This window comes from Ceratotherium simum, chromosome 20, assembly GCF_057802395.1.
Source record: "Ceratotherium simum simum isolate JZ-2026a chromosome 20, ASM5780239v1, whole genome shotgun sequence".
Classification (NCBI taxonomy): domain Eukaryota; kingdom Metazoa; phylum Chordata; class Mammalia; order Perissodactyla; family Rhinocerotidae; genus Ceratotherium; species Ceratotherium simum.
Window position 1 is genome coordinate 24,079,902 of NC_141919.1, and position 24,810 is coordinate 24,104,711.

The following is a 24,810-nucleotide window of genomic DNA, read 5'->3' on the forward strand; positions in this document are numbered from 1 at the left end:
AGGTGAAACTAGAGGACAAGAACAAACAGGAGCCAGAGCCCTATAAACAAACGCACTGAGTGGTTCTGGTAGACTTGCTTGTGTAGAAAGTTATATCAAGGGCTGTGCTGCTGGCGCTTGGGAGTGCAGAAGCAGGAGCCCGACCTCCTGGGTTCAGATCCTGGCCCTGCCGCTTATCGTCTGATGCGAGTCAGTTAACCGCTGTGCTTCCCGTTTCCCATCTATAAAATGTGGATCGTACGTATCTACCTCATGGAGTTATTTTAAATACGTTACTAAATGTGCTAAAAACAGTGCTTTGAAGGTTACGGCTATTGGAGAGGCTGGGAAGACTTAACAATACGAACAGAGAAAACAAAACACAGTTTTTAAAAAATGAGCAAATTGGGGCCAGCCCAGTGGCATAGTGCTTGGGTTCATGCGGTCCACTTTGGCGGCCTGGGGTTTGCAGGTTCAGATCCTGGGCGTGGACTTACGCACCGCTTATCAAGCCATGCTGTGGCAGGCGTCCCACATATAAAGTAGGGGAAGATGGGCACGGATGTTAGCCCCGGGCCCATCTTCCTCAGCAAAAAAAGGAGGATTGGCAATGAATGTTAGCTCAGGGCTGATCTTCCTCAACAAAAAAGAAAAAAAGAGCAAATTATCAGCTCTAGGAAAAAAAATAAATGAATAAGAAAGGAAACATAATAATAATAGGCCCTTTGGCTCGACAGCGAATATTCCATGGTCAGAATAATGTAAACGATGAAAATTGTAACAAATTGGAAGCATGAAGGGATATAAGAGATAAATCTTGATCTACCATGATAGGAAGTGAATGGAGGTAGTATTCTAGTTAGAATATAGAATTAGATATTAAAATGAATAGTTAAACTATATTTAGTCCTGAAAGAACAGGACATGGTTAACTATGACCATTTGGTTACCACAATGAATGAATGAATGAATGAATGAGAAAAATAAATTTATTTATGTATTATTTGTTTTTTAAAAGGGACATAGGAGGATCAGGTGCTGTTGCAATAATTCCAGAGCACTGACTGCCAAAAGGGACCTCAACGTTAGCGATCAGTGGCACTATCCACCGTGGGGTTTGCATTGCTGGGGAACAATGCTGGGAAGGGAGGAGCTCCCCTCCTTGCGCATTCCATTCTACAGACCCAGAACATGGGTCTCCCTCATCCTGGGAAGGTTCTTTTCCCACCTGGAATAGTGCCCTGCAGGAACATCCAAACCCTACACAATGACGGGGGAGAACTTTTCTTTTTGACCTCCACCACCTGGGACGTGAGTTAAGTTTGGCTTGACACTACAACCACTCCTTTAAAAAAAATGAATAAATTTTTATTGAAATCATATTTTCTAAAACAAAGTCATGACACCAAACTGATATTTAAAGGCACACAACTGGCATCTAAATAAAGGGATAAATTCCCTGTTGTTCTCCGAAATTAAATAGATAAAAAGGATTGTGCCAAAGAACAAGTGGAAGAATGAGAGAGAAGGCAAACAGGTTGCCCACACGAGGATAACGTTAAAATGAGCTCTGAATCTGGCTGGGCTCCATGTGATGTTCAAAGCCAAGCCAATCTGTGAACACCCTGGTGGCAGCCCCCAGGTGTCAATGCTGGCTGGCACTTTTCTGCCTCACTGATCCATTACTGGGGTTTGCTGCCATCCCTGGAGAGGCTCTTTTGTGGTACTCAGCCCCCACGCCATCTTTAAGGGCTGAATAAAACCACAAGACTAGCCAGCGTGGAGGAAGTCGCTTTATTAGGCATGTTCCTGTCTGGGGGACAGATGTGTTGGGATTTCAATGAAGGAATTGAGATTTTAACAGCTGAGCTAGAGACAGCTGCTCCAGAGGCCCAGAGGGAGGCCGACGGGTCTTGTGTTTTGTTTTGTATCTTGGCAACACTTCTTACTGCCACTGACCCAGAGCAGAGGCCCAGCTCCTTTGGGATGGGCCTTGAGGTGATCATATTTCTAGCTGTGTCCGGAAGAAAGTGTGATACCGTCACAGGGACTCCTTACTTGGGTCACAGAAACACCAAGGCACCACCTGAGAATAAAATCCCATATAAAATATAAATGAATAGACATTTTACGGCAGCCATAGGAAGTGAGGATTTTTTAGGAAACAAAATAAATGCAGGTGAATTTTTTTTAGAACGAAAATTCTGAAGAAATAGCCTTGGATTTATAATGCCCATGGATTTTGGTGCTTTCAACAATAATAAGCACTGAGTTTTGGGTTTTAATTCCTTTAAGCATTTCCCTATAAAACCAATTCACGCTAGCCATTTTTTCTAGGAAGTATTTTAGTTGAGCTTCTCACATTTTTTTCCCCTAGGTTAGAGCTATGGTAAAAAGAAGATTGAGGAAGGGAACAAATATTTATGAAGTGCCCATTCTGTGCTGGGCATTGTGCTAGAAGCTTTGCCCATATAATCATAAAAATTATCATAATTCTAAGCTAGGAATTAATATTATGAAACCAATTTTAAACATGAATAAACTGCAGCTCAGTTTAAATATGTCTAAATCTAAAATCACAAGGCTAATGAGCAGCAGAGTTGAGATTCAAACGAGGTCTGCCTGAATCTTAAATCTATGCTCTTTCCATCCCAAACGCAGATCTTTGTTTTCTCTTATGCAGTAAGGCAGCACTGCCACTGACAAAATATTACAATCCATTTACTCATGGAAGTCCTATAGGACAGTCCCATAAATTCAAACTGTGAGAGAGAATGCGCTTGTCTCTAGTTTATCGATTAAGATTCCTGCTGCGACACATTTTTCTATTTTTGCCAAGTATTTAAAAATCTCCATTATTTGTTGCTTCTCATCTTGCCCAATGAAAGTTGGCAAGCACTGTTATCCTCACTTAATAACCCAAGTTATCCAGGGAATAGCCTGGATTAGAAGCTATGATACCCAAAGCTCATGGATAAGCGCTTTGAGTCTCCTGTCTAGACTCGATGAATAATTCAGAGGTCTATTTGGTGGAAATCCAGTTAGGAGTCTGGAAGATTTGACGCCTTCAGAACTGCGGCATCCAGGACACTACTTGCCTTGGTTTCCTCCTGTCTCTTGGATTGCTTCTCCTTAGGAGGAATCCTCTTATTCCCCTAGCCTTTAAGAGTTGAACTCAAGGTTCTGGGCCCAGCCCTCTCCTTGCTCATTCTCTTCATTCATTCAGCCAAAAAAGTATTTAAGCTGCTATTACAAGTGCATGTCAACTGCCTGTTGGCTTTCAGGTCTAATTCTGACTCTTCCCCTGTTCTGCTCTGTATTACAGCCTCCCTTGCCCTCTAGCTTCTGGTTACTTACAACTTATGGGAGGTATGGTATAAAATTGGAGGGTGGGGAAAAAGAAAGAAGGCCAAATATTGTGCCCCTCGTTACTCTCCCTGTCTCTCCTCTCCATCCCCCTCTCTCCCCTCCATCCTGCGGAGCTTCAGGTCCTAGTCCCACTGGTCACCCCCTACTGTGGTTCTGGCTCCTGTTAGACAGTGGGCTCCCTTCCTCCATTGAACCCCCAGCCCCAGGGTGATGGCAGCTACCAGCTGCTACCCATCTGTGGGGTGCCTCATTGCTCCCTATTTGGCTTTCCAGCTTTTCCATCATCCTTTTACCCAATTACCTGTATTAAATCCCATCTGCTTGAAAGACCTGGAGGATTGTTTTCCTGGCTCTATCCTGACTGACACAGGCAGACAGCATTCTTAGTTACAAGCTACAGAAACCAACCTTGAAATGTTGGCAGGAAAGGAATTTATCACGAAAGATATTGGAGAGACCAAAGAATCTCTGAGAGGACAGAAGAACCAGACTCAGAGATCTTTAAAAGCTCCCAGTAGAACTGTTTGGGTGAAGCCATGCTTGAAAAGTCTTGGGTTGCACCACATGTGCCACCAACACTGGGTTCTGGAAGCTACCATTCAAATTGTTGTCTCTGCTACCATCTTTCAACAGAATCAATCCTGTGCATTTCCTACTTCTTCATGACATTAGCTTCCAATTTAGAGAGTGGCGTGGGTGCCTCTGATTGGTGAAGCATAGGTCATGTGCCCACCCTTGGCTATAAGTCTATCTGACATTTTCAGTTCTTATCATGGGAGATGGGCTCTTCGTAGGCAAGTAGAATTCCCTAAACGTAGAATAAGGATTTGGATGCTGAGTGGACATTGAATTTGAGCAGACCTTTAGACAAGGATTCAAGTGTAAGTGGTTTATTTGGGAGTTGGGGGAATCCCAGAAGTGAAGAAAGTAAGAGAGAAGGATAAGATCAAATAGAGAAGATAAGGAAGGGAAAACAGCCAATGGAGGGTAAATTATCAATTGAGTTACTGCCATGGGTAACTAGAACTAACCCTCGTGGGGACTCTGGGAGCCAGTTTAAAGGCCATGCTTCAGAGTCATCCCACCCAAGGGGCGGGAGCTGAGATATTTATCCACCAACAGTACCCCACACCACTGACAGCAGCTGGGGTAGGACTTAATTCCCCTGCACTCCCAGCCTCCCTCCTTCATGTGTGAACTGAGTGGGCCATGGCAGCCAGAGAAAACCTTTAGGCAAATAAATGCGGAGACTGACAGTTGAAAGTTAGGCAGATGTAAGCCAAAAAGGTAAGACAGGATATGGCAGGGCATTGACTCGCAGGGGATGAGATAAACAGCAAAGGTCCACAGGCAATAGGAACAGCTGAGCACTGAAGTTACAACAGTGGACAAGAAAGAAGCATTCCTAGCCTCACTAAGCTGGTGGTCTCGAGATTCAGACGTGCGAGCAGGCAAGTACAACACCGAGGGACAAGAGCAGTCACACAGGCAGCCTAGGGGGCTAGAGCGACACTTCTGGCCTCTAAGACCCCGGAGGAGGGGATGGCGTCTTACTCATTTTTGAATCTCCATTGCCCAGCATGATACCTAGTCATGTTTTCTGGCCCAACACTGTACTGTCAGGCACAGTCCTGGTGTGTTACATTCACTGTCTCTGTTTCCCACTATAACCCAACAAGGTACGTCTGTCCTCGTTTTGCAGGGAAGAAAGTTAAGACAATCATAATTACTCTTAACCGCTGGACCACTCCTAGCCATTCTTCCTCTTTCAGCTTTGACGTAACTTCTCTAAGAGGTTTGCCTGCACGGTGTGCCCCATTTCCAAGCCTGGGCTATCCCTGTCAGAGAACTTACTCTCTGCCTTGTAACTGAAACTCATTCTCTTGTATTCTCAGGAGCTGAGCTCTTTGAGAGCAGGAACTATGTCTGTTTCGTTTAGCACTGTATGCTCAGCATCCAGGCTACTTCTGGCACATTCTAGATGTGCAAGCCTCATTTACACTGATTATTTTTGGAGTGACTTGAATAAATGAAGAAGGCTCAGAGATGTTGAGGAACTTGACCAGTCACAGATCTAAGAGGTAGTGGAACTGAAACTTGAACGGTGGTCTGTCTGACCCCAAAATATTTCCTATACTTTGTTGAATGTTAAGTAATTTATCTGTCTGTGGCTACTAGAAAATTTAAGTCAGTTTAAAGGCTATTTTACGGTCAAAAGTAATGGGGCAGAAAGTGTCTAAGAACTTCCCATAATCATCAGGCTGAGGGATTACCAGCAGAACTCTAGGTTGAAACCTAGAAGAAGGATCTCAGAGCCAAGCTTTGGCTGGACTGGACAACCTTTAAAATCCCCCCTAGATTTAACATTCTAGGGTTTTTAGCCTACTCACTATGTAAAAGGAAAATTGTTCCTTCTAGCACCAACAACTAATTGACCTTATTAGTTTAATAAACAAAAATAATTTTAAATTATTGGAGATAAAGTGACTTTTAAGGCACCTGATGTGGCTTTTCATGCTCCTTTAGACTTTGCAGAAAAGTCATCTCAAACTTCCGGCTTTCAGACATACATGGAGCCAAGTTCAAAATGACGGGGAAGAGGGAGACATGGTTTGGAAATCCTCAAAGGAATTCTTCTGCCTTATCATGTTCTCTTTCCTTTCGTTTTACAAAATCAATGAGATCCATCCATCCTCCATGCATACACATTCCACATTTCCTCAATGCTAAAATGGCCGAGAAGCAGCAGAGATTTAATAACAGCTTTTTGGTACCAGGGGGAGGGGGTGAGAGGAGGAATCGTGGAGATGGGAGTTGGAACAGACAGGAAATGCTACAGGAAATGTTCATAAAAATTATGATGTACACATCCTGACTTTAGAGGGTTAAAATGTGGCCCAAAGAAAATCTTAGAGTTGAAAAAACATGCTAATTAAGGATAAAATCTTCAAATGGTATTAATGAAGAGCCTACATATTTTGTCCAAATGAGACTGCTAGACATAACTAAAAAATTAGTGGGAATAACAAAAAGAGGTTTCATATAAATTACAGTTTGAGGGGGTAAAAATTCATTTTTTTCTTTTTTGTAAGGAAGATCAGCCCTGAGCTAACATCTACCAATCCTCCTTTTTTCTTTTTTTTGCTGAGGAAGACTGGCCCTGGGCTAACATCCATGTCCATCTTCCTCTACTTTATATGGGATGCGACCACAGCATGGCCTGCCAAGCCCTGTGTCGGTGTGCGCCCGGGATCTGAACCGGCGAACCCCGGGCCGCCGCAGCAGAGCGCACGCACTTAACTACTTGCGCCACCGGGCAGGCCCTAAAAATTCATTTTCAAATTTCCCTGAAGCATGTAAAGTATTTGGATTTGTTTCTGAAAACTAGTAAATTGAAAAATTACCAGACCAATCAATAGTTACCTATATAATAATGCAGGTGCTTTGAAAATTAGTGTGAGCTTTCTTGGTAAAAACTGAAGCAGGATCTAATTTCCACATTAGGTCTTTTTCTTCTGGAGAAAAATATGTCTGTGCCCCATCAGCTTTTAAATGGAAATCCATAAATACAGTGAATCAGATTAACAGTTAATCAGTCATCCCTTTGACTCAATCACTGAATCAGAAACTCCCAAGTGAACATTGGGTTGTATTTCATCTGGTTCTCACTGCTTCAATAGGTTCCAGTAGAGTCCTGCTACAGTGCCCACCAATAGGGTTAAAATGGCAGCCAAAAGCAAAACATCTTCATCAAAGGGTCAGCATTTCATGAATCTCTGAAGGATCTCAACATACAATGCAAGATATCACAATGAGAACCAAGAGCAGGACAGACATTGAACACATATATCAAGTTAAGACAAGGTGTGAAAGAAAACACTTAAGATCAAGAATACATATTCTGTTGCCCCCTCTTCTGCTCGCAGTTGAGCCCTAATCAACCCCACAACCAGATACATCCTCAGAATCCATCTCAACACATTTCTTCAAAAAGCCACTCCAGACAATTGGGAACAGAACCCAGACAGAATTCTTTGCCCCATCACTGAAGACAGAATATTTCAAGCCATGGATATGTCCCATATATATTGTACCCTGGCTACACTGGGCTACTCACCCATCCTTGAATGTGCCAGGCAACTTCAAGCATCTGTGCCTTTGTTTATTCTGTTCCCTCTACCTGGGAATATCTTTTATCTACTCCTCTACCTATGGAAATCTTATTTAATCTTTCTGGCTCTATACAACAATTTCCACTTCTGTGAGGCATGCCCCATTCTTGACCTCTAACCAAAATTAATTGTTTGTAGTTGTTCATTTATTTCATGAGTTCCAGCTAGAGGGGCCTGAGGGCTCTAAAAGAAAAATTCTACCAAATAATGATAATAATCATTATCATTATTATTATATATAACATTTATATGTAAAATATATTTCAGCCCAACACAAAGCTAAAGAGAGAAATAATGAGATTTATGAATTGGAATTCCTTTCCCCATTTCTTTTATAAAGCTGTAGCTTCTACTATAAAATGAGTTAATATATAAGTTTAGTGTAAACCTGAGTTCCTATTGTAAAATGTAACATCGCTTTGTCTTGAGCTATAAAAACTTCCATTAGGGCAAAACGTCTTACCTCACAAAAATTATTTTAAGAGTTAGCAAATATTCTAGTTCAGTCATTCCCACCCTGGGCTGATACCCAGAATCATAAGGGGAACTGGTGAAGAATATCGATTCCTTGGCCTCATACTTGGCCTGTGAGTCAGTACATGTTCCTTACAAATATATGTCAATGAACATAAACGTTTTGGCACACAATATTTGATTCCATTTATGCTGTCAGTTTCAGGGAGGATACAAATAGTTTACTCATTTCACTATTTTGGTATTGTAGTTATGGGAGAAAAAGGACTGCTAAGTTTCAAGTCTTCAACAAAGTTCTGAAAAATAAAATATTAACTTATCTTCAAAGAAATGTCTCATGGTTGTCTTCAGTCTAAACAAGAAAATATTTGGGGGCAAAACTTTGTTAAAATGCAACTTGACTGATTTATCCAACCACGAATAAAACTTTTTCATACTTTAAAAGACAGCGTGAAAGTCTTTTTTATCATTTATTTTTTGTTGTTGTTGTTTTATCATGTCAATTGCCAAAAGAGCTTAGTTTTTAAGACTTCTGTTACATGATGACCTCATCTTCTTATATGAGGAAAGAACTTGGGTATGTTCAAAAAACTAAAAATTTACTATAATAGCGTTTTTAAAAATTAGAATCTCTGCAGATCTAATAGAATCCCTGAAGATCTAATTTACAGCTGGTTTGGGGCTAACAACCCAAACCCTAAAAAAAAAGAGGGATTGAAATCTAGTGGACTCCATGGGCCGGCCCTGTGGCTTAGCGGTTAAGTGCATGCGCTCCGCTGCTGGCAGCCCGGGTTTGGATCCCGGGCGCGCACCGACGCACCACTTCTCTGGCCATGCTGAGGCTGCGTCCCACATACAGCAACTAGAAGTATGTGCGGCTATGACATACAGCTATCTACTGGGGCTTTGGGGAAAATAAATAAATGAATAAAATTAAAAAAAAAAAAAGAAAAGAAATCTAGTGGACTCCATTAATTGGATGTTTTCTGAAAATTCTCTAAGTGCTACTCTATGGGTAATCCACACACACCTGGGGCTTAGTCTCCTGTTAATATATTCTATGCATGCATGCCCCACCTAGAACCAACGACCCTGGGGATACAAATGAATGAGTTGACTCAAATCCTAATAAATAAATAATATGAGAAATGCATCTGACTCTCAAACAACACATTAAGCTCAACACAGCCTACTATAAAGCATGGCTGGTAGGTAACAAGGAGGATACCAATGTGCATTTAAGAACAATATTTGAAATTCCATTGCAAAACATGCATTTTCATGAATTTCCTTTCTGTGCTCTTTTTTTGTATTTGAGAAGTAAGCTTACAGACAAAAATAATACAAGCTCACCAACTCCTTGAGTCAGATCGAGCAATGGTAAACTTGCACCATCCCTGTAACGTGTCCATCTGCCTTTTAGGTTAAGATAAATTTGACAATTTTAGGGAAATTAAAAACCATGGCTTTGCTAGGCATGGGAAACATAATATTAAAACTCTTTTGGTCTCCCCTATAAGAATTTACAGCTTTCACAATGCATGAATATGGTTTTCGGTGTAAAGGTGAAGTTGCAATACTCACATTCAGCTGGACAGTTGACAGGACCTGGCTAATTTTCCATATTTGCTCTGCAGATATGTGGTGCAGATGATATCAGAAAGAAGAGGACTTATTGTGGCAGGTTGTATTTTCCATAAATGACCATGTTAACATTTCTGGTCCCACACGTTCTTGCAAAACTTGCTACTTGCCCATCGAGAGGTACAGTCTATTTTTCTTCTCCTTGGACCTGGGCAATGCGTTTTGACTACCTTGACTAAGAGAATGTGGAGAAAGTGATGCTGTGTGACTTTCAAAGTTAGGTCATAAAAGTTGATAAGCTTCTACCTGGCTCTATCTTGGGACACTTGCCTTTGGAACCAAGCCACCATATGGTGGGGAAGACAAGCAGCCCCATGGAAGGCCCACATATAGGTGTTCCAACCACAGCCCCATGGTGGTCCCAGCCAACAGCCAGCATCAACCACCAGATATGTGAGTGCCTCTCCAGGTGACTCCATCCTTCAGCCTTCCAGTCACCCAACCTGGGGCCAAGTAGAACAGAAACAAAATGTCCCCACCACACCCCACCCAAATTGCAAATCCTTGAGCAAAATAAACACTGTCATTGTTTTAAGCTACTGTTTTGGGGTGGTTTGTTCTGCAGCAACTGGAATATTTACCGATTTAACAATCATTCAGCAATGATTCCATCTACAATGATTCATATTATGAGAGAGTCAGATAGCACACTATAACTGCCTTGTATCCACTATGCATTTGGCAACTGTTTGACCAGGGTCATGTGAGAGCTAAGCTTGTTCAACTTGGGCAATGTGAATTCTTTCATTAAAAATTATAAAAGTAACACATACTCATGAACAGCAAACTTTACAGATTTTTAGTAAAAAAGAAAAAGGGAAGTCCCATTTGTTACCTAACTTACCCTCAATCCCCATCTTTTTGAGGTAACCATATCAAATCCAGTCTGTAGCCATCCTTTCAGATCCTTCTCTGCTTCTCTACATTCTTATTCATACACACCCTTAAGTACATATCTTAGACATTTTCTGCTGTAACCATGAGTTTCTTTCCAGTATGTTGTTAAAGCAAGTCTATTGATGATAACTATGATCAAGATATGAAGATGACAGTGATGGCAGCCATTTTTTAAGCTCTTACCATGTGCCAGGCAATACGGAACATGAATAGCTTGAAATTGGCTAGTGTGGGAGTATTTATACAACAGAAATTGGCAAATTTTAAAAATCAAGGCTTTCGTTTCTGGAAAACCAATTAAATTTACCAGCAAGGACCATATTTTTCTTTGCTTATTAATACATCTCCAGCACCTCGGACAGGGTCCAGCAAATGGAAGGCTCTCAACAAATATTTGTTAAATGAATGAATGAATGTTCTAATGACAGGCTCAGACAATATTCCAGTTAATGCACTCTGAAGTGAATGTGACCTACCAGTTTTATGAACCAGCGTGCTTCCAAAATGCAACTTCTCTTTATTCTTTGTTTTCAGACACTTCTTTATTTGGAGAACTGGATTATCCTCTCTGTGAGTCACCAGAGCCAATGACATAACTGAAGCATGCAATTCACAGGGGGGCACAGTTCCCCAATAGCCAACTGATCATGCTAAGATAAATTCAAACCTCGTAACAAAAACGTGTCATCCTTTCTTCCCTCATCTTTTTTGCCAGCTTTTGTCATATTCAAATGTTTTTTAAGGAGTCACCTAGTCAAGAAAAAAACAGTACATTCTTTAAACAGAAATGGTGGGAGGGTTGGTGGGAGATGGAGAAGAAAGTGTGAATAATGAAATATAAAAAGAATAGCAATCCAGGCTTTGTTGTCTCTCAGAGGAAGAAAATCAAACCTGCAAGATGATTGTCTCCAAATTTAACCAACTACACAGATAAATATAAGCAACTTTTGCACTTTAGGTCTAAAGGAGCCAAGGCAGTGTGGTAATGATCAGGTGGGGGACAAAGGCATTCCCGAAGAGCAAAACTATGGACATTATTTAATCATCATAACCTGTTCCAGGTTTCAGGTCACTGAAAATAATTACGATTTGTAGAATGATAGATGCCTACATGGCACTTCCCCAAATTTCATCTCTACTTAAAATGCAAATGCTTTCCAAAGCAGATTTATCTTTTCAATTAACCACCTTGTGGGCTCCAAGAAATTCTTTTCGGTCAGGTGGATATGCAGGAAATGAAGGATAGTGGTATTGGTATTGGTTTACTCACCAATTATTCTTTAAAGCTGGTCCCTTCCAATGCTGGGCTAACAAATGGGCATTTAGTCAAATTCTTTTTTTCTTTCCTTTCTTTTTGGAAATCGCAGGAAATGTTAGGAATCTATGTTCCATTTCTATGAAAATATTCACTAGGGTATTATAAATAATGGTGTGGATTTTGTGAGAGTCATACATCACCACTAGAAAGTAGGTATTCTGATTCCTTGCTTCTGAGATGTAACAATAATTTCCACCACTGAAAATGCAGCCTTCATTCTGGTAGCATTTCCAAAATCAAAGGCATTAGAACAATGCAAAGAAGTCAAGAGAAAGCCTTGTATTCCCCCTGTAGAAATCAAAGAGAATAAAATTAAGAGAACGTCTAAGAAAATTTCTAGCATCCCAAAGCTTTTTCAGATCGGCAAAATAAATTAACTTATCAAGTAGAAAAATCAAAGCAGGGCACATTGTGAAAGTCCAAGGATGAGTCAATATTAGAAAAATATTAGTATAATTCACTAAATTATAATTCAAAAGAAAAAACAGCTTTCTCCTCCTCATTCTATTCCCCTTCCTTTCCTGAACAATTCAGTCCAAAAGCCATTAGCTGCGGCCAAGAAGTGGGAGTGTGTTGGAACTTGAGTGGTGTGAGAAGGGCATACAGGGGGAAAGAGCAGTGGTGGTAGATGCAAGGCTGGTTTAACACAATGGCTTGATCACACAGGTAACTGTCTTAAGGATAATAGTAGTCAGGTTTCTTACTCTTAGAAAAGGGAGTTACAAACATACAAAGGGAGAAAACTAGAATAAACCTATGGAGTTGGATTGGAGTAAAAGTATCACCATAAACTCAGGGCTTTTGATGGATGGACAGACAGATAAGGAGTAAAATCACATAGACATAAATGTGTGTGTTTGTCCACATAAACATGCATATATTCTCTAGCTCAGTCCACTGAGAGGGGCTTAGAAGCAGTGATACCTAAAGAGCAGTTAGTATACCTTAGAGATCAACTCTTAGTTTCTAAATATCATTCTTCACTAAGAGGAACAAAGGCTTCTTGGAAAAGTGGCTGATTCTAGGGTTGGGGGGGCAGAGTGGAAACTGCCTGGATGAAACCGGAGCATCTTCTCATACCAGAGAGTAAGGAGGCACTCAAAGGATGAAAGGGAGACACCATAAGAACACAGAGCCAGTGTGAAGGGGCTCTTGCTGGTCAAATCACGGATAATTTGACATCAAAATAGGTTATTTTAGTAATGGATCATAACATGACAAATTAAATTTGAAAACGGGTTCACATTGATATTAATAAATGAACAAATGTTTGATGAAGAATGGAATATTTATACCCTTTCAAAGTAACTTTATACAAAACAAAATTTAAGAGAGAAAAGAATACAGGAGAGAAAACTGACAGATAACACCTTAATCAAGTGATCAAATTGAACATCAACAGTAATGGGACAAATCAAAGTCATGTCCCACTTGACAAGGTACAATAAGAAGAACACAGTATCCCTTCTACGACATTTCTGACCAAGATGCATAACCTGAATGTAATCATGAGGAAACATCAGACAAACTAAAATTGAGGATCAATCTACAAAACAACTGGCCTGTAATTTTCAAAAGTGTCAAGCCCAATAAAGCCAAGCAAAGACTGAACAATTGTTCTGTCTATATATGTGAACAACGGTTCCATATTGAAGGAAACTAAAGGGACATTGACAAGTAAGTGCACTATATTATTCTTTTCTTTAATAACAGCTTTATTGAGATATAATTCACATCTACATGTTTGTTAAAAACTCCAGCCCCTAGCTGTTAGGGGTTGGAACGTTTGGCAGAACTTGAATGAGATCTAAAGATTGCATGATAACAATATATCTGTCAGTGTTTATTTCCTGGTTTTGATGGTTGTATTTCAGTAATGTAGGAGAATATTTCTTGTTTGTAGAAAACATACACTCAAGTATTCGGGGTTGATGGGGCGTCATGTCAGCAACATACTCAAATGGTTCAGGAAAAACAGTTCTTTGTACTGTACTTACAACTTTTCTGTAAGTTTAAAATTGTTTCAAGAGAAAAAGACAGAGAGGAGAGACCCCATTCATATAAACAGATGCTAAAAGACATTTGATAAAATTCAGCATTTACTACTGATTTTTTTTTTTTTGAGGAAGATTAGGCCTGAACGAACATTTGTTGCTAATCCTCTTTTTGCTGAGGAAGATTGGCCCTGGGCTAACATCCGTGCCCATCTTCCTCTACTTTGTATGTGGGATGCCTGCCACAGCACTGCTTGATAAACAGTGCGTAGGTCTGCGCCTGGGCTCCGAACCTGCGAACCCTGGGCCACCAAAGCAGAGCACGTAAACTTAAGCACTATGCTACCAGGCTGGCCCCATTATTGACTTTTAAACTGTGAAACTATAGGAATAAATGGGTATTTCCTTAAATATATATTTGCTTTGATATATATTTCAAAACAAAAGCCAGTATCCTGCTTAATAATAAAACATTAAAGTCAGGAACAAAACAAGGATGTCCATTACCATCACTATTATTTAGCATTGTTCTGGAATTTCTAGCTAATACAATAAGACAAGAAAAAGAGATGAGATTCTCTTAATTAACTTAAATGATTCAAATGAATATGAATGTTTAGCAAGCTCACCAGCTAAATAACACATACACAAAAAACATAACTTTCCTATAAATCAAGAATAATCTGACAGAAGACACAATCCAGAACACATTCCAGTTATCAGGAAATACAAAACTAAAAAGCAAGTAACTGGGAAAATTATTTGGGAAAAATAGTCTTTACACTAAAATAACTACTACAAGCAATCAAGCCATTAAGAAAAAGAAAAATGCCATAATAGAAAAATGATCAACAGATATAAAAAGCTAATTCCCTAAAACAAGAAATTAAAATGGCAATAGACAATGAAAAAAATGTTCAATCTCACTAGTTATTAAAACGCAAAATAAAATAATGGCATACTATTTGTTTTTGTTCTTCAAACTATCGAAGACTTTTTTTTTAATGATTATGGGTGCAAGTGTGTAGAGAAATGGGCACTCTTACTGTTGGTGGTAATATACACATAGTACAATTTTTCTAGAGGACAATATGACAAATATAAAATAAACTAAAAAATTTTAAATATCCTATCTTTTAGCTCAGTAATTTCACTCTAGGAATTTACCTTAATCAAAAATGTGTATAAAATTTAGGTTCATGGATGTTTATTAAAGCATTGATTATAATGACAAAAAAAATCAAACAACCTAAATGTCCAACAACAAGGGACTGGTTGAATAAACTAAAAATGTTGATATGATTAAATATTACGTAGCTAATGAAAACATAGGAAACACGTTCACAAAAAATAGTTCAATGCTATTGCAAAATGCCATTGACAATACATATGGATCCCTATGCATTAAAAAATTGGTTTATATATATCAACATGTTAATAACGGTCATTTTGCTTGTTCACATTTTCCAAATTTCCAAATATTTATTTCATAATTAGAAAACAACATATCACAGCTTAAAAAAAAAATCAACTCCAAAAGTGCTGGTTGAGTCAGTAGCAATCAATGAGAAAAAACAGGGCTTTCTCTTATCAACCAAGTTCATTCTGAATCTAAAGTCTGATGTGGCTGTCAAACAACCAAGACGATTGAGGACTCTCTGGCAGAAGTAGAGAGTCAACAGCCAGATAGGTAATAGGCCCATTCTACTCTTTGATGTTTGGATAAAGCTTGGAACATTGTACTCAGTTAGGAGAGGTCTGATTCCTGGGAGAGTCCAGAGGGTTCTATGATTAACAGCTAAAGGAGATAAGGAGATGAAGAGATTTAATCCATTGAAAAGAAGAGTTAAGGGGAATATAAAAATGCTCTTCAAATTTCCAAGCGGCTGTCATGAGCAAGATTAGATTCATTCTTAGTGGTTCCAAAAATAGAACAAGGACCAATGCACAGAAATTTCCCAGATAGCATCTAGGGACAAGAAAAACTGTTCCAACAAGCAGACTCGCTCCGCAAAGGAGGGGGAGGTGAGGCACACCAGAGGTCTTCCTACAGAGGCTTCTAATGACTCATCAGGGCTATCGCAATGTAGTTTTCAGCCCTGGGTAGAGGACTGTACTAAACAGACTCTAAGACCTTGCAACTTCAAGTGAGGTCCATGGACCAGCAGCATTGACATCACCCGAGAGCTTGATAAAAATGCAGATTGTTGCTTCCACCCCTAGACCTAATGAATCAGAACCTGCATTTTCACAAGATCCCCATGAGACGTGTGTGTACTTTAAAGAATGAGATACAGACCTGGAAGATACCCTCTCACTCTGCAGCTTCTCCATCCACTTAGGTTTTCAGTCATCGTTTGCTGCTACTCTTTCACCGACTGTGGCGTAACCTATGAAGTACCCAGTTAATAATTAGTTCCTAAAGGCAGAATAGCTGAGGGTGATTCATGATAGAATGGGTATAATGAGTTTCCAAATTAATATAATCTGATGAATGATTGCATTCCTTATTGGTGGGAATTTGGGGGAAGGAGTCCCACTGAAATTCATTGACAGATAAATGGGTGTGAATGTAGTCATGTACGCTCTCCTTGGACCCAATGAATCATAACATATCAAAAACTCTCAAATTCCTATATGATTCTCATTCCTTAGGCCCGTACTCTAGACAGCAATTTTAGGCTGCCTATCCACTCTTTAGGACTATCTGCAGAGAAGAAAATGACCTTCTGCCTTCCAAGTAGCATATGTGCATTCATTAGTCCTATCCTCCAGGTTAGTCCTATTCTTGTATAGACATAAACTTCCAACTTTCAGCAGCTGATACAGTCCAAAACTTCAAACAAATAAGTAGTGGAAACATAACCAAACCTCGTTAATAAGAACCAGAGCCCTTAATACCGACTGGTTGTTAATGAAAACCAGGCGTCATTTCTCTGGTAGCTTCATCTTCTTCCACATCTCAACTCACAATACTTTCTGCTGTGGAACGACCAACTGCTTCCAGTGCCCCAGAAACACCGTATTTTCCAGGCCTTTCCTGTTACCTCAATCCAGAATGCTCTTTAGATTTGTCACTGCCTGGATAACCTCCACTCATCCTTTAAGACTCAGCTCAGATTCATCTGTTCCTCGAGGCAGCCTCCAACCCCCAGGGGTTGACATGCGCCCCTCCCCTCTGTGTTCCCATAGCACCCTGTTTTAATCTCCACTGTATCACCTTAGACCAGCACTGTCCAATAGGAATATAACAGGAGCCGCATAAATTTAAATTTTCTAGCACATTTTTTGAAAATTAAAAAGAAACAGAAGTTAATTTTAATCATGTATTTTATATAACCCAGCATATCCAGAATGTTATCATCTCAACAGGAATCAATACCACCCTAATAATTATTAGCTGTTTTACATTCTTTTACCATACTAAGTCTTCAAAAATCCAATATGTATTTTACACGTAGAGCACATCTCAGTTCAGACTAGCCACATTTCAAGTGCTCAGTAGCCACATGTGGCTAATGGTGACTATATTGGACCGCCCGGCCTTAAACTGAAATAATCTATTTATAGGTTTGCCTTCCCTGCTAGAAGGTAAGCTACTCAAGGGCAAAGTCAATGTCTTCCTTGTAGTATCATTAGTGTTGCATCAGTGCCCGGCATACATTGAGCACTCAGTAAATGTTTGCTAAACTGAACTCACCTGAAGGTATTTGGAAGAAGGTAGAATTTTAGTAGCTGCTCAAATAAAGAGCTGCTTATGCATACTTATCATAATTATGATGATACGAATAAAAGCTAATATTTTTGTCTTGGACCATGTTTTACGCTCTTTACATGTATTATCTTAGTCCTCACAACAACCTCATATACTATGTACCATTATTACCTCCACTTTATGGATAAAGAAACTTGCCCAAGATCTTAGAGCTACTAAGGGGAAGAGCCAGGACTTATCACAACAGTTATAGAAAAATAAAGTAAACGACCATTAAACGCACACACTCCACAAGAAACAAAAAGTTGAAAATAAGTTATACTCACAGAGATGATAAGCCTATTCCGATAGGGAAACCTTCTCCTGAATTCCGTTTCCCAGCCCCACCAGCATCTTTTCTGGGGCTTTGTGATCTGCTGCGTTTTGCCTTCTGCAGGGTGTACCTCTTTACAAGTTTTTGAACCAGCCCTTCTTGGCTTGAAATTTAATATCTTTTATACTTGGCTTCTAAGTTGCTTGCATTCTGCCTATCTTGTCAAAATGGCAGAGTTTTCACAAACTACTCCAGTGAATAAAGTCACCTTTCTCAGTGTCTAATCTTCTCCCAGTAAGTGGAGAGAGAGTGGGGCATAAACTGCTTTCCTCCACCCGCTGCCCCCAGAGGACCCCACAGTCCACTCACATGGCCCGTGGGGAGGTAAACAATCATTGCTGATGTGTGCTTTTGTTTAAGGGAACTGGGCTGAACCGTGTCTAAGAAAAATGATGCAGATTTCAATTTTTTTCTTTTTTAGCTGTACAAAAATTCCATTATCTCTAAACCACAGGAACCAGAACCACATCTGGCAAAGGAAATAAAGCTGGAGACGTAAGGAAAGAACAGATTTGGAGAAGCCTTGAAAACAGGCAGCCGCTTTTAGATTTGATGTGGTGGGAAATAAAGATCCCTTGAGGGTTTCTGAGCTTACGAGTAATGTGATGAAAACAGTGATTAAGGAAGATGAAATGCAAGGGGGACAAATTGAAGGGAGGGACTAGAAGCTGAGAGGAGGCAGTCATCCAGGCCCAGGGAGGTAGAGAGAGCAAGAGAGAAAGCGAGTGTATTAGGAGAAGGATCACAGATTCTACAATAAATTAAATAACATATGCCCACTCCAAAGTCACTATACTACCAAGTTACTACCAGTTTTTAATGCTCTTACTATATTTGAGAAAGCAAAAATAAATCTGAGAGGAGCCAAATATTTTCATTAAAATGATAATAAAATTTCATCTCTGTGAATATAATGGTTTAACTGTATGTGTACCTTGCTGAGCAAATGAGCTCTATGGTGAGCATGTGGAACAGTTTCTGGGGCAGAAATGGAGCTCAGAAAAATTTACACTAGGCCCTTATTTACAGAATAAACAAGCACAATACAAATTTTTTTAGAGCAGCCTCATGTGGATGAAGCCCATATGACAGAACAGAAATAGCTGTCCCCAAGTGGTAGCCCCAGGCAGAGAGTGCCCCTAACTCGTTGCCCTCCAGGACTCGACAAGCATCCTATCCAAGTCAGGTTCTACAATGACAGGAGGAATTGTAGACTTTCAGGTGGACCAACACTGTTTGCCAAAGCCCCACACCCTAAGCCGCCATGTTCTTTAATTCTGGCTGCAACTTTAAATGGTCCAGAGACTCAAAAGTTATTGTCATTCAAGTCTAGATCTGGAAAGAGCCTTTGAGAACATCTATACCCATAGTTTAAGAATATTTTCAAGCTGCACATCCCTTTTGCCAATTAAATCTAATGGAAACACACTGGATGAATATTAAAATGGGCTCCCCAAGCAGGGACTATGGCGAAAGACCCAGAACTCCACCTACTCATTCTTTCCCCTTCCCTGTCCCAATACCCCCCAACTTACACACACTGTGGCAGACCACAAAGTCCTCCCCAGGGCCCTGGGGCTAAAGAGAAAGCAGTTTGCAAAATACTGAAGAAACCAATATTTTTGTTTTGTTTTGGCTTCTTGTGACAGATGAAAAAATTGAAGCCCAGAAAAGCTTAAAGCAGGACTTCCACCCACCATATGACACACTAAATAACCAGAAGAGCCTCCTCCTAAAAACACTTAGAATGCTAGCTAAACCTAATTATCCCTGTAAATGTACGAAAGGAACTCACAAGGACACAAACTCCTCAATTTGAAAACGGGGATCACCTATGACCCAGCGAGTCCACGTGTAGCTGTGGGTCCCAGAACGGTATTTTTCACATTCTCATTGGAGATGCACCATTGGGTCATGGAATTACTTCAGTAAATTGCAACCAGCATGTTTTTTGGTGTGTGAAATAGACTAAACTGGATTATAACTGAATAGAAAATAAAGATGAGTATTATTTTGAGAAACTTTTATTCTACATATGTGTGTACACCCACACAAATGAAGCACATGTATGTGCTGGGCTTCCATGTAAAGTGTATCTTTAACTGTGGGTGTAGACGAAACATTTTGAAATAATGCTACCCTAGAGAAGCTTTTGTATGTTAGGAAACGTACAAGAATACTCATTGAAGCATAGTTTATAATAGTGTAAAATTAGAAGCAATCTAATTGTTCATCAGCAGAACGGTTATACATAGAGTGGTCTGTTCATCACACATTGGACCGCATAGCAGTTAAAACGAATGGACCAGAGCTATGTTGCTGAAATCTAATGCTGAATTCAAAAAAACAAGTTGCAGAATGATATGTATAGTGTCCTTCCATTTATCTAAAACATGCAAAACTACAGTACCTATTGTTGAAAGATACACAGAAGCAGTATAAAAGCATGCAGATTCAGGACAGTGTTTACCTCTGGGGTGGGAGGAAGGGAAACGGGATTAAAGAGGAATCCACAAAGAAAACTAGGTCTGAAGTGAACTCATCAAAATGTTAGAATTGCCCAGAACTCAATGGTGGCACACACAGTTTTGTTACTATATTCTCATTTTTTTTTGTTTATTAAAAAAATTTTTTTTGTAAGTCACAGGTCCTCACCTGAGACCAGATGGCTGATTGGTGGGATAATCTGGGAGAAACCCAGCGCAGGATCCTGACTGATTCCCAATCCAGTCTTCTTCCCACATGGCTCCCCATTCATGATCTGTTTGCAAACGAAGGATGTGCATCATGTTGGTCCTAATCTTAGTAATTTATTTTACCTGAGAGATATTGTTCCCCAAAGTCCATCCAGGCCACATCTGCTCTGGCCAGAAATAGCACAAAGCACACTCACTCTGCGAGGCTGAGCCGTTGCTTCACAGCTTGTCACTTGGCTCTGTTTTCCAAGTTAGCTCATGCACTGCAACAAAATGCTGAGCCACGGAAAGGTCAGTAGACAGATAATCTAAATACGCAAACAGTATAAGCAAAAAAAAAAGATAGAGAGAGAGAAACAGAAAAGTGGAGAGGGAGCATCCACTCTGTGTGAGGAAATAGACAACCTCACAGGAAGTGATCAAATTAACATCAGAAAATTGCTGAGAAACCATCAAACGAACATCAGGTGTATTTTACATGATGGCAACAACTTGAAATAGTAGCATTTTTATAGCCTTTAAGCACAAATACACAATCTAACAGGAGGGGGTTCATTAACGTTTTTTCTTGTCTCAAGACAAAAACAAGAAGACAAATGATACCTTAGCAACAACTGGAGACTCTTATGCAGAGAGATTTATTGTGCTTTGGAAAAGTTCCGGGCAGTGGTTTTTATCATTGGATCCTTTATACTCTTCAAGTTACATAAGAGACTCTGACTTCTTTTTCTCCTCTAAGCCTGACTTCCAGGTCAGCTTTAGCTCTTCAGGCGGGTAAGCCAATGCTTTCTGCAGTTGGAGGGGGTGAGGCTGACAGAAAGAGAAGATAACCCTTGTAGTAGAGGCCCTGGAACAGATCACCCTCTGGAGTCAAACAGTGAACTGTATGTGATTGTATCTTTTAGATACTTCTCACCCTGGAATGCCTACCAGTTATCATGAACTATGAACATATTCTTTTCATACTGCTAGAGAACACTCAGATCTGGACACAATTCCTTCCATTGAATCGAGAGTAAATGCAGCAACAATTCACATTTATTGAGCACTTACTCTTCTAGATGCTTTACTTCATTTCGTTTTCACCATCTTCTCAGGAAGGTACTATTGCTAGTCCCATCTTACAGATAACAAAACTGAGAATATACTTCAAGTCACCCAGAGTAAGTGGTAGAGCCCAGAACTGGACCCAGCCAGCTGGTTCTAACAGCCTGGGTTTTTATGTGTCACGCTGTGTCTGGGAGGTGGTATTTAAAATAAGTAGAGGCAGCTATTGAGATGACAGCACCAAGTTATGGAGCCATGGGGCCCCTGCTGCAGGTACAGGGGCTCTAAGAAGGAATTATTCACATACCAGTGAAGGAGAGGGTGGTTAGCTAAAAATCAGAAACCTTTCCTTAGAGCTCCTAGCAACCTAGAACATCTGATTCAGGGCTCCTATGTATCCTACCCTCCCTAAGTTATGGCTAATTTCTGCTTTGCCCCTCAACCCCCAGAGAACAAAAGTGGAGGCAGACTTGGAAATGATATTGGATAAAAGTCGGAAGGCTGAAGCTTGGGTTCAGTATTGCCACTTACTAACTAAATGGATTCATTTTCCTTGTCTGTGAAATGAGAAAAAGAATGTCTACTACATAGGATGGTGAGAGTCAGATCAGATAGGGAGACAGAGAACTTTGATTGTACACACAGCTGACACAAGATTTTTTTTCTTTGTGTTCCATAAGTCAAAGCAGCACATTACAACAACATGGTGTAAACCTCTATGACGGACCCACATGGACCCCAAAGAGCCTTCCTTTGTAGTATTATTATTAACCTTGGTCAAGTCATTTTTCCTTGTTTTTTCCATCTATAAGAGAATGGGTATTAATCACCAAATTCTCCTCCAACTTTTATAACTTGTGATTCATTTTGCCCCAGATCTGGGAGAAGTGAACCAGGTTTTTAAATGGTAGTTTGGGTACTTCCAGGCCATCTTACCCTTCTGAGGTAAACAGTCATCACATTCCTAGGGTCCCACCCATCACACAGGACCCCAGAGGAAACCTAACAGACCAGAGACATAATTACAGTGGTTCTAGTTGCCCCCAAGTTCAAGTGTTAGAGAAAACAGAACTGGATTCTCTACCGGAACTAAGTGGATATCTGGTTTAGCAGGCAACCTGTTAGAGGTGGGGGTGGTGGCATTCCAACACTTTTGTTCTGAGTAATCAGACATATGAGGAATGCAGGACAGGATGACCTTTGAGGGAGCTTCTAGCCCTGTGATCTCATGTGACTGCTTCATTGGTAAGTATCACTTGAAAATGATGTTGGGCATGACCAGCCGTGGCAGGCTGGGACCCAGAGCTGGGGGCCCTCCCAGGCTTCCCGCCTCTCTGTATTGGTCTTTCCACAGGGAGACACATCACATGTGGCAACTGTTAACTTGAGGGAGTGACTGGAGCATGGTCCTGAAGCAGCTGTGTGCCAGCTGAATGCTCTGCCAGTCCCTCCAGAATCGCGCTGACCCCATGCCAAGGGAAGCCAGCCCCCTGGGGAGCCTACGTGCCGTGGCTGAGAATGATGAGTCCACTCCCAAAGGGATGACCAGTCACTCCGATCACAGTCTGCTACATACACCCTCCCCAAGCCATCCCATCCTATGGGCTCTGACAGCCTGAAGCAGATGATAGGAAAAGCCACCTCTGCAACATGTAGCCCTGTCAGCAGCCTCAAGATACATCATAACGCCCATGAGCTGAGTGGCCAGAATGGTTACAAAGAGATGAGCATGGGTGGCCTCCCGAATCACCATGTAGTAGACACCCATTAATGATTTGCTCTGTGTCTCTAGCAGGTCATGACCCTTCCTGCCTAGGGCCTCTGCACTGGCTGTTCTTCCCAAAAACCTTGGCCCTCAGGTCTCACACAGCTAGCTTTTTCTGCAATTCAAGTTTCATTTCAAATATCACTTTCTTAGGCCATCCATGAACATACCCTCCCAACACTCTCCTTCACAGCACTCCAGTTTATCTTTCACATAGCACTTCTCATTTTCTAAAATGATTCCATTCATTTATTTTTCTTGTTTATTGTCTATTTTCCCTTTAGAATGTTAACTTAATGAAAACCAGCATTTTCTCTATCTTCTCCAATCTGTCCCCAGCACCTAGAAAAATATCTAGCAGATAGTAAGGGATCAATAAAAATAAGTAAAATTAATTAGTTAATGAGTTGGTTAATTCTATCCAGGACAGGTGTGTCCTGGCACAAAGAGGGTTTCCCTCTCTGTGCTCTGCAGTGGTGGTGAGATTCCCACGCTCCAGGTGGCTTTCACAGGCACTTTTGAATATCTCACCGTTTCAGGAGCCATCCCCTATCCACTCTCCCATTCAAGATCACTCTCTGATCCATAGGGATTGGCTCTCAACATCTATATTTATACTACATAATTTTTTCACTTAGGGATGATTCTGGTTGCAAATAATAACAACAACTTATTATAATGCACTGTGATTTCAACAAATAGGTTATCATTTTTCTCAAATAAGAAGAAATCAGAAGGTGTGTGGTCCAGTGTCAGTTTGGCAGCTCAACCATAGGAGGACCTTGGGTCTTTCTCCTTTGCACCCTCTATTCCTAGCACAAAACTTTCATCTGGTGCTTGTCACATCATGGTCATAAGATGACTGCTGTACCACCAGGCATCATGTCTGAGTTCCAGAGAAGAAGGAGAAAAGCAAAGAGAAAAAGAGCCACGCCCCATGAATCTGTTGTTCGTTTTTATTGGGAAAACAAAAGCTTTTCTAGTATCCATTTCCAGCCATTTTCTACTTACATCTCCTACTTTAGTACTGGGTCACGTGGCCACTCCCCGACCAATTACTGACAAAGGGAAATGAGATTACTATGACGGGTTTAGACTGTCACAATTCAACCCCTGGGGCTAGAGAAAGGACCTATTTTCCTTGAGATGGAGGTATTGCCACACTCTCCTGAACAAAGAGATGTGTCATAACTAAATGGACTAGAGTGGACATTTGAACCAAAATTAGAGCTCAGACTCACAGAAACTGAGAGGTAAGGGCAGATCCCTTGAGCTATCATGCCTCTGAACTTTCTTAAGATTTGGCTGTTCAAATTGTTTAAATTCCTTCATAGGCTCAAATATCTTCCCAATATATTTTCCTTTTT

The 24,810-nt window shown here is 40.5% G+C and overlaps 1 long non-coding RNA gene across 2 annotated transcripts in view; it reads right to left on the reverse strand.

Annotated features, from left to right (window-relative positions):
- Window positions 1–24,810, reverse strand: part of LOC147914381 (uncharacterized) — a 122,596-nt gene that overhangs the window by 9,487 nt on the left and 88,299 nt on the right. For both annotated transcript variants that reach the window (XR_015555430.1, XR_015555431.1), the window contains exons 3-8: window positions 21,235–21,441; window positions 20,829–20,939; window positions 20,591–20,696; window positions 16,147–16,237; window positions 11,012–12,141; window positions 9,579–9,813 (exon numbers count right to left, since the gene is read on the reverse strand). This is a non-coding gene — a long non-coding RNA (uncharacterized LOC147914381). The remainder of the gene's footprint in view (window positions 1–9,578; window positions 9,814–11,011; window positions 12,142–16,146; window positions 16,238–20,590; window positions 20,697–20,828; window positions 20,940–21,234; window positions 21,442–24,810) is intronic.